Raw genomic sequence first — 11,212 nt, forward strand, 5'->3', positions numbered from 1 at the left:
ATTGGTGGACAGAGCAAAACAAAGCATGTATTGATATTTTCTATTACGTACGGTCACTTTGAGTTGGAACCCACTTAACGGCAATGGGTTTGGTTTTGGTTATTGAAGAGTAGGGACCTTTAAGAAGAGTTGGGAATAAACAATAAAGTTATTTGCAACTTTTATCTTTCTGGCAAGAGTCTCCTGGAATAGTAACAATACACTCATGAAAACAAGGGAATAGTCAAAGTTATGTTTACATAGACAGTAAACAATATGGCACATGGCTTTGGTTCATTCTCAGTAATTCATAAACACCTACTATATAAGACTATTAATTTTGATATTCCCTGAATCTTATAAAATTCCTAATGAAAAAAAAAAAACATTCATTAACTGCTGAATAAATGCAACTGATGTATTAAATTCATACTAAGGTATAGGTGACTAATAATAAAAATCTTTTTAAAAATATATTTGATTGTATAATCAGTAGAAAGATTCATGGATCATGAAGAAACAGAGAAGAATCATAAAGAAAAAAAATGAGTAGCATAAAAATGAGGGGAGAAAGAAACACAATATTTACATTTCTTAACTTCACTAATTTTCTAAGAATTCTTGGCCTAAGGCCACCAGTGCGTCCTGGTGGAAACCAATAATTAGTAATGTCAATGGATCTTTGGATCTGTCCCAGGAAGAAGTGCTGCTGCTTCTGAGCTGACGATTGTACTGTAAGAAGAAGGGCAGATGAGGAGAGGGCCCTTTATGTTCTCTAGGGATCTGTCGGGAGAAGCTCAAGCCCAGGACTATGAATTTTCCCTGTGTTGTCTTGAGTTTCTCTGAGAAAGTATGGATACTTTTAAAGGACAATATATGACTTAGTAAGAATTTATATAAATAATCAAATAAGTGGACTATTAATCTGAAAAATATCAATAGAAGCCTGGAGGAAGTCAGAAATATAATCTACTGCAGTCTAGATAGTGGGCCCAGAATTTGGAATCTTCTTAATGGTATGTTTTAAACAAAATCTTGAATAAATGAGTTTGTTTTTTTTTTTCTACCTTAAACTTCTATTTTGAAAGTCTTTATGGGAATAGAAGTGAGAGTTAGAATAGGGATTAAACATAGAAAAGAATTTGTTGTTGCTTAAAATAAATGCTTATGCTCATTACTGTGTATATTTTAAAAATTTTGCATTTAAGCAAATGTGATAGGACCAGAATTGGAAAAATCATTAGAAATATGAGGTGGGTGCAAGTACAGGCCAAATAAACCCAAAATCAAACATATTGTCATCAATTCCAACTCACAGCAACCCCTATAGGACAGAGTAGAACTACCTCACAGGATTTTCAAGGTTGTGATCTTTATAGGAGCATACTGCCACATCATTCTCTCATAGAGCAGCAACCAAATTTGGTTGGCAGCTGAGTGCTTCGCCCACTGCACCACCATGGTTCTTGAAGCACAGGTCAGAGTCTCTTAATTCCAGTTCAGTTTAAGGGAGGTAGACTGTTTAGCTACATACTTGTACTATATGACTAGTTAAAGATTATCAGAAGGTACCTCCCCCTAACAACGTGTCTGTGTGTTGGATTGCTTGATGGAGTTCAACAGAAGCATTATGATTTTCTTGCACGTTCAAAGTAAGGGAAACCTATGCTTATCTAAAGTTGCAGGAAAATCCAGTTGAGCTTTATAATGCATGGTGTCAATATCTTTCCCATGAGAAACAAATTACCTTAGATAGCTGGAATTTTCAAGTAAAGTGGTTGTCTATACATGCAACGCCACCCTTATACCTGAGAAAGATGGGCCCGTGCCCTAGATTCTGTCCATACTTTACAGAGCCTGCACTGGCCCTCCTCCAGCTGCATCAGGAATGGGTGTGCATGGGGCCAAGAGGAATGCTAACTGAGCCCACACACCCCGCTTTTGGACAACTCTCCTGATCACGGGGTCTTGGAATTTCCTTTTCAAAATGCCCCATGGCAACATGGGGCCTCAGCTCTACTTTTTTCTGGCTTTTTGCACCTGAAGCTCTGCCTTGGTCCAAGTATCACATTCATAGACATAAGGAGTCACCAAGATGCTACCCTTCACAAGGGGAGTGCTATGGATTAACTTGTATCCCCCAAAATATGTGTGAATTTGGTAAGGCCATGATCTTCAGTGTTATGTAATTATCTTCATTTTGTGATCTGATGTAATTTTCCCACGTACTATAAGTCCTCATCTCTATTATGTTAATAAGAGAGATAGGAGTAGTGGAAGTTATGCTAATGAATCAGGCTGTAATCTACAGGATTAGATTTTCTCTTGAGTCAATCTGTTTTGAGATACAGAGATTAAACAAGTGAGCAGAGATCAGAGGGACCTACAACAATCAAGAAAGAAGAGTGAGGAGCTTAACATATCCTTTGGACCCAGGGTCCCTGTGCTGGGAACCTCCTAGACCCAGAAGAAGATGGGTGCCAAGACACATGATGATCTCCAAGAGACACCAAACCCACAGCTATTGAAAGGAGACAAAGACCTTCCCACTGAGCCAACAAAGAAAGAAAGCTGTCCCCTAGATCACACTGAATTTGGACTTCTAGCTTCCTAAATTGTGAGAGAATAATTTCTGTTTCTTAAAGACATTCACTTGTGGTATTTCTGTTATAACACAAATAGATAATTGAGACAGCTTCCTGAGCTTGGGCATAAGGCTTGGGTATCCTCAAATATGGACATAAGTCTCTTGACAGTTTAGGAGCAGGCCGGGGGTCAGTGAAGAGAGAGATAGGAAGGAGGGTGAGGGACACCTGTATGTTAGGGGCCAGGAGGCTCTGCCTCCACTTGTTTTTATTCTTCTGTGAAACTAAAAGGAGTTTAAGAGCTCTCAGCTAAAACTCCATCTCCCTAGTGATTATGTAAGTATATTTGTCAAGGTAAAAGGATAGAATATGTGGTATATGATATTTTATTACTTTTACTTACAACTGTTAAATATTTAGACATAATGGATATGGGCCTCTGTATCTACTGCTACCTTGCTATTGGCTGCCATCAAGTCAGCTCCGAACTCAGGGAGATCCCACGTATAATGGAAGAGTCTGTCCAGTCCTGTGTCATCCCTATGACTGGTTTTTGATTGGAACTTTGTGATCCTTATGGTTTTCATTAGCTGATTTTCATAAGTAGATCACTAGGTCTTTCTTCCTAGTCTTTCTTAGTTTGAAAGCTCTGCTGAAGCCTGTTTAGCATCATAGTAATACACAAGCTTCCACTGACAGATTGGTGGTGGCTGCTCCAATGCATGCGGTACATTGGCCAGAAATCAAGTATGGGTCTCTTGAATAAAAGGTAAGAATTCTATCACTGAACCACCATTGCCCCTTCTTCACATTGTGTGTGTACTTATGCATGTGCTGTTGTCTGTGTGTAAGTGACAAATGGTGGGTATGGTACTAGTTTGGACAATTTTTGGGGAGGGCTCTATATGTGAGATGCACAGAATCCAAATTGAGTATTCCCAGTGAAAATCTTACCTCCTTTCCAATTTTTAAAAGGTTTTCCCTCACTGTTAGAAAACAAATAATGGAAACTAGACTAAACCGAAATGAGAGGGTATTAGTCTAAAAGACTAGTGGATGATGTCTGTGTTAGACTGGGTTCTCTAGAGAAATAAAACCAGAAAAGCTTATCTATAGATATATATATAGAGAGAGAGAGAGAGAGAGAAATTTATCTTAGGAAAATGGCTCGCACACTTATAGAAGTGGGCAAGTCCAAAGTTCTTGGATCAAACCTCAAGCTGGAGGACTTTCCCGACTCTCGCAGCTAGGGGCTGAGGAGCTCAAGTTTGGCAGTCAGTGTACTGGCTGTTGACTCCAACGAATGACAAATCCAAGATCCCCAGGCTGAATGGTGGATTGTTTGCTCACAGACAATTGTAGGCAGCACAACAGAATCCTGACCCACAGAGGAATGTCTCTTTTCCCAGGATGTCCATAGATATACTGGAAGCAGACCACACCCCTAGCAAAACTCCCTTTCAACAGATTGCCTGCTCAAAACACAATCATCTGATCCCATCATGGGAATAACCACATCACAACAGCTTAAACTACACAGAATTGTGGTCCAGCCAAGTTGACACACAGCTCCAACTATCACAGTGTCCAAAATGATGATATTGCTAGAAGTTGATTCTTATCAGACATACTTCATGCTTGGCCTTTACTATGGGGAGGGGGTAGTTTCCTAAAAAATGTTCAAGATTTTTATAACCCAAGGAATCTCTGAGTTATCTGTATTGAAAAATTGTAGTCCATTTTCTGGTTGATTTTATAAAAGCATGATTTATATATATTTTTAAATTTTATACTGAAGGATATTCATCCTTATTTTTCTATTTAGGAAATATTTTCAATTTTACTAAGAGAAGTTGTGTCACCCAAAGCTATCCTATGTCTTGTAAGACAGGTGTTATGACATGTAAGAGAACATTACAGCTAGCTTCCACTAAAATTGACTGGTGATCCAGCAGTCTGGGTGGAACTTAGGACAGGAGATGGATATGTGCTTTGCAGCATGGGTCAGTCTTATCTAGATCATAAGATGTAGGAGCCCATAACTTCTGGGGAAATGGTCTGAACGGCCAGCAGTAAAGATACTGTCTCATCCTTGCTTCCCACCTAACTCTCTGACTTAACCTAAGGTCAAGTTAATTCTAACTTGATAAGTTTCAAGTTTATTCTAGATTTGATATCCTATTGGTATCGATGGGATATAGATATATGTGATAAGACAAGTTCAGATTAATTAGCAATTCTGCGTATACTGTATACAAATAGAATATACAAGTAAGGAAAACAAAGTACATAAAAACAAATTCTTCTCCTTTAAGTAAATGTGTGTGTGTATATATATAAAACAGTAGCTCATGTGAAATGGCAGGCACTTTAAAAATAGTGTTCTATTAAAAATGTAAAAAGCTATAGGGGATTCTGAGAAACAATGGGCAATTTGAAAACACTTGTTAATGTAATTACCCATGCAGAGGCAATGGTCAAAATCTAAATCTGTGGCTGCCTTAGATTGCTTAGCAGACAGGTACACAACATAATAGAATTAATTTTTCTTTACAGATCTAAACCTTTGGTTTATATATAGGTTAGAAGTTCTTATAAGAGAAAAGCCCCAGCAGTTCTTGGGGCATAATATGTAAGTTGGCTAAAAACTCTTCTAATTGTAAATTGCCCTCCACTGACTCCATTGTTCTGTGGTTTACTCTTAGCATTGTCCACAAAGTACCCCTGCCCACCCTTAAAGAAATCATATTCAGGGGATATTTGAATATTTATCATTAACTGTTCCCAACAGCTTGCTTTTCCAAGTGATTTCAAATAGCCTCAGAGAAATCTCGGTTTGGTTGAATATACCCCCACTGGATAGAATGGCAAAGGGCAGTGTTTACTACTCTTTGTTAGTCACACTGAATATCATCAGTGTGATGAGCTCCACAGGAGGATAAACAAGAAATGTGACAGAGGGCTCCCACCCCTGTGAAGCTTGCTGTCTAGCTGGGCCACAAGAGAGCACAAGAAAAGGAGAATTCTCTCACTGTACATAAGGAAAAGTCATTATCTCTGTCCTCCTAGATCCTATACATACCCAGTTCCATTGTCTTTTCTTCCCACTTTTTCTATTACAACAGTCCCAGATCATTTAGTAACATCAAGAAAATGTATTGAATATTCCATGAACTGCCCGAAGAATAAACCAATCTGTCTTAGAGGAAGTCCAGCCAGAATGCTGCTTCGAAGCGAGGGTGGAGAGACTTCACCTCATGAACTTTGGACACGTTATCAAGAGGCACTAGTCCCTGGGGAAGGACAACGTGCTTGGTAAAGTAGGGGAACAGTGAAAAAGAGGAAGACCCTCAACGAGAGGGATTGACACAGTGACAGCAACAGTGGCCTTAAAACATAGCAATGATTGTGAGGATGGACCAGGCAGTGTTTCATTCTGTTGTACATAGGGGACACTACAAGTCAAAGATGACTTGAGGCCACCCAGAAACAACAAGAGAATATAATACATTTTGTAAAAACTCACAAGGAAGATTATAGACTTTAAATAGTGTAACAGATACATTCTTAAACCCAAAAAATTGGCTCTTATCTCACTTTCTTCCCAGCATACTGCCTTTCTTTACTTGGAGGGAGATATGTTATTTCTAACTTACTTATTTATTTAGCTGTTTATTTATTTATTGAGTATGTGTATCAATTGAGTGTCCCATCCATGCCAGTCCCTCTGGTACATGCTGGATGTACAGGATACCATTGATAGAGAAGATTAATGTAGGATGCAATGTAAAGTTACAGCCTACTGTCAATGAAAACTGATCTGGTGCCAGTTGAGGAAGTAATATTAATTAAGGTTGGAGGTGAAAAGAAAATTTTGAGCCTGTATGTTCAGTAGAGCAAGGGGCCAAGAAGTTGGAAGAAATGGTATCTCTTCTGACTCGAGGACAAAATGAAAAATGTGAGCTGGAATATTTCCACTCCCCCTCCAGGGTGCCATGATTGTTAAAGGGGAATTGAAACTCATCACTCTCAGTCTGGGGGCCATTTTTATCTGATAAAGCAGAGCTACCCACTGTGCTAAATGTGTTGCCATTATTTCTCTGCCCTCATTCTTTGTTACAACTGCTTTCCAATTAATATCTTGGGTGCATTATAAGTGTGCTCTTGTGTTTTATTCAATAATAAAATTAAAAAAAGGTTTAAAATGAACTCAGCTGTGAACATTTTTTTATAACATTATAGATTCTTCTTTTATTTAAATTATCAAAAACTTAACCTTGTTCTATAGCTTTCCTTGCCTCCAAAGACCTCAAATCATAGAGTTCAATTGTATTTTTTACTTATTTTACGTGATAAGTGTGCCAGAGAGCTTCTCATCCTCCTCTAGATCCATACTCCACCATTTTCCATCTTCTCTGTACTCTGAAGGCTGATCTATATGCCTTTTACAATAGGATCCATTGCCCTCTGGCTTCCTCTTGGATTTTATCAATGGGAAACACGGTTAAGAGATCAGAGTTTATCCTACTAACTAGCTTCTTCCTTATTGGGCTACATTAGCCTGACTTTATCCCTAATCTGGCAGTCACAGCTCCATTGGGGCCCTCTCTGTATACCCCCTCTGCTCCATGTCCCCCTGACTATTTCTCTTTTTTGCACCCTTATCTTTTTGAGAAGAAGATATGAATTAATCTGAGGGTGCTACCCTTTGTGGTTTAGCTGTATTTTATACTTACTATTGCAAATTGTCCATTTATCAAAGTCTTCTTAAATTAAACCAATATGAGTACATAAAAGGGAAACTGTTATTGTTGTTAGGTACTATCGAGTCAATTTCTGCTCATAGGGACCCAGTGTACGAGAAAATGAAACACTGCCTGGTCCTGCACTCTCATCACAATCATTGCTATGTTTGAACCCATTCTTGCATCCCCTGTGCAAATCCATCTCATTAAGGGTCTTCCCTTTTCACTGGCCCTGTACTTTACCAAGAATGATACCCCTCTCTGGTACTGGAGTCTCCTGAGAACATGACAAAGTGCCAGAGATGAAGTCTGATCATCCTTGTTTCTAAGAGTATTCCGGCAGTACTTCCTCTAAGAAAGATTTGTTGGTACTTCTGTCAAAGTGTGGGACATTCAACATTCTTTGCCAACACCATAATTCAAATGCATCAATTCTTCTGCTCTCTTCCTTATTCATTATCCAGCTTTCACATGTTTATGAGGCTACTAAAAATACCATGGCTTGGGACAGAAACACCTTAAACTTCAAAGTGACATCTTTGCTCTTTAACATTTTAAAGAGGTCTTTGGCAGCCAATTTGCTCAGTGTAATGCATTTTCAGATTTCTTGACTGGTGTTCCCATGGGCATTGACTGTGGATCCAAGTAAAATGAAATCCTTGACAGCTTCAATCTTTTCTCCATTTATCATGCCATTGCTTATTGGTCCACTTGTGAGTTTTGTTTTCTTCATGTTGAGATATAATCCATACAGAAGGCAGTAGACTTTGATCTTCATCTTTGCTTCCAGCAAGCAAGGCAGTGTCATTGGCATATCACAGGTTGTTAATGAATCTTCCTCCAATCCTGATGCTGTCCAGTTTTTTAGGTTATTTGTTCAGCATACAAATTGAATGAGTGTGGTGAAAAGATACAGCCTGACACACACCTTTCCTGATTTTAAACCTTGCAGTATCTCCTCTTTCTGTATGAGTGGCTAGTCTTTGTAAAGGTTTGGCATGAGCATGAGCAAGTATTCTGGAATTCCATTCTTTCAATGTTATCCATAATTTGTCATGGATATAATGGGGAAACTGAGTTAGCAATTATTGTTTTAGATGCGATGCAGCAGAAGCAAGTGCATTGTCCTTGAAACAGATCAAGATCGAAATCCTAGCTCTGACTCTTATTCTCTGTGTGACATTGATCTAGTTACTTTATATTTTGTACCTGTATATCCTTATCTGTAAAATGAGTAATTTATCTTTCAGGCTTCCTGTGAATATATAATTTATGAAAATTGTTAAGCACTGTTCCTGGGCAGAAAAGTTTCTCTATAGCTAGTAATCAATCCAGTCATCTGGGTGTTAATGAAGCCATAACCCAGTTTCTATCATTGTAGAAGCAGGCTTTGCTCAATTGCTTGGCCACTGAATACCTTCTTGCACTCTTAACCCCAGATAGACATGAATGCATTGATTCAACTAATATTTATTGATTGCCTATTATCTAAATGACACCATGTTAAGAGCTGTGGAAAATCCAAGTAAGATATAGTTCTTATTTCTCAAGAAGCTTGTACTCTTAGGAAGAAGGAGACAAAGGAAATTATCATCAATTGGAGTCCTATGAGGTTTTGGCTACAGTCTCATGGCTTGTAATATTCCTACCTGGGAAGCTAAAAGCCAGAGCAAGCTAACAATAAAGGGGATCTCAAAGGATCTGATGTGCCAATAAACTACAGTGCAAAATATTTAGAGAATGAAGTGATTCCTTTGAATCTGGGTGATTTTCTTGTAAACATAAGCCACAGGTAATTGTATAATTTACATCAGGAAGACACACTTCAATGAAAGCAGGTGTGACATCGTGCACATGACAGACTGTCCATTCATTTGTAGACTCGTTTTTCTCCATTCCAGTGTTTAGTATTCCTTCTACACCAACTTTGGCTTAGCCATTGAAATGATTTCCAAAAGCAGACCTCTTTTTATTAATTTTGTACTTAAACGGTACAAGGAATCACATCTATGGTTCAACTCTATGCCAGACATTAAAGGTTCGCTGTTCCCTTCAAATCCAGATTTGAAACACTGGTTCCATTACCATTGTGTTCATCTTTCACACATAAATGAAGAGTGCAAAGTTATGGGGGTCCATGCTACACTTCTAGAAAGGGACCATTTAACTTACTAACTTGGGATCTCAATCTTACATTAAGCAAAATAGGTAGGTAAATGTTAATTTCTTCACACAGGTCCCTGAAATAATTTCTGTTTCCATTCAATTTTAATGCTAACCCATAAAATACACATTATTTTCCTTAAAGGCTATGGATCTGAATGAGAATGATGGGAAATCCAGGCTCTTCATGGTAATAACTGCTTCAAATATCCTGCCAAATAAGTGACCAATGCTTCTGCTGAGCAGTTTGACCAAAATATTCATAATCACTAGTTTTAGAATTTTCCATACCTTATAATTTTCTGAATTCCCTAGGAATCCACTTATATAAGGAAACAAAAGTGAAAGCCTTTGGAATAAGTTTGCAGCGAAGGAAACTGGTCATGTGACTTGAGATAGAGACAACAGTTTTTACATCATCTGCCACATCTCCTAGTAGTCGGAGTGAGTTTCACAGGCCCAGCTTACTGCTGTTTGAAACTGGTATAAGTATGTTTGGATGTGCATGTTTAAATATTAAACTACTCATGAGTAATTTAGCTAGTCATTGAGCTATAGGCATTAGTGCTTTCCAAGGAATACAGTCTTCCATTTATTTCAATCCATTCTTATTAAAGATAATGTGTCCTGGTGGCCTAGTGCCTAAGGCATCTGCCTGCTAACCAGAAGGTTGGCAGTTCAAATTCACCAGCCACTCCACAGAAGGAAGACTGGGCAATCTATTTCCATAAAGATTTACTGCCTCAGAAATCAAACGGGGATTGCTATGAGTCAGAATCAATGGGATGGCAGTGAGGTTTTTTTTGTTTTGTTTTTCAATTAAAGATAAACTATATGATTCCTGGGAGCTCTGGTAGCATAGTGCCTAAGACACTTGACTGCTAACCAGAGGCTGGTGGTTCAAACTCACCAGCCACTCCTCGGAAGGAAGATGGGGCAATCTACTTCCATAGTTGATATTGCCTAGGAAACCCAAGGAGGGGTCGTTATGAGTTGAGTCCAACTCTAGGGCATATAACAACAGCAACATATGATTCCTATACCTACCAAATATACCCACAGACACAGACACAGATACAGACATACAGAGACACATAGAGACATAGACACACACGGGCACACACAGACATACAGTTAGATACACACATAGGCATTTTCAGAAGGCAATAAAATGACATGCTTTGATTGATGTAAAGTCATATGGCAGGGTGGTGTAAGACTACCAGAGATGAAAAAAAATGTCAGTTGTTTGTGAGATTTTACCATATATTCCAATTCATCAGGGACTTGGGACTGTTGAACTGTGCAAAAGAGCAGAACTTGTCGATTTGTTTTCTGGCCCATGGAAGTTAACAGAACTTAACTGTTACTTTAGCCCTTTCCTTGCTCTATTTCCCCACAGGAAAACCACATTAGCACATTTCTCCCATTACTTCTAACTTTCATATGCAAATGCCAGAAACTAACACAGCCTGGGTTCAAGAACTAGCCATTTTTGCCTAAATACTTGGAATACTCCTGTCTCCACTCATGACTGTAAGGGCTGGTCTCCTGTCCATGCATGTCCTCATTTTTTATGTACTACTGAGGATGTTAGGGGCTCTAGTGGCATAGTGCCTAAGGCACTCGACTGCTAACCAGAAGGCTGGCGGTTCAAACCCACCAGCCACTCCTCGGAAGGAAGGTTGGGCAATCTACTTCCGTAGTAGTGATACTGCCTCGGCAACCCAGGGAGGGGTC

This window comes from Orycteropus afer, unplaced genomic scaffold (genome assembly GCF_000298275.1).
Source record: "Orycteropus afer afer isolate SDZICR_OR568_19922 unplaced genomic scaffold, OryAfe1.0 scaffold00113, whole genome shotgun sequence".
Taxonomy (NCBI): Eukaryota; Metazoa; Chordata; class Mammalia; order Tubulidentata; family Orycteropodidae; genus Orycteropus; species Orycteropus afer.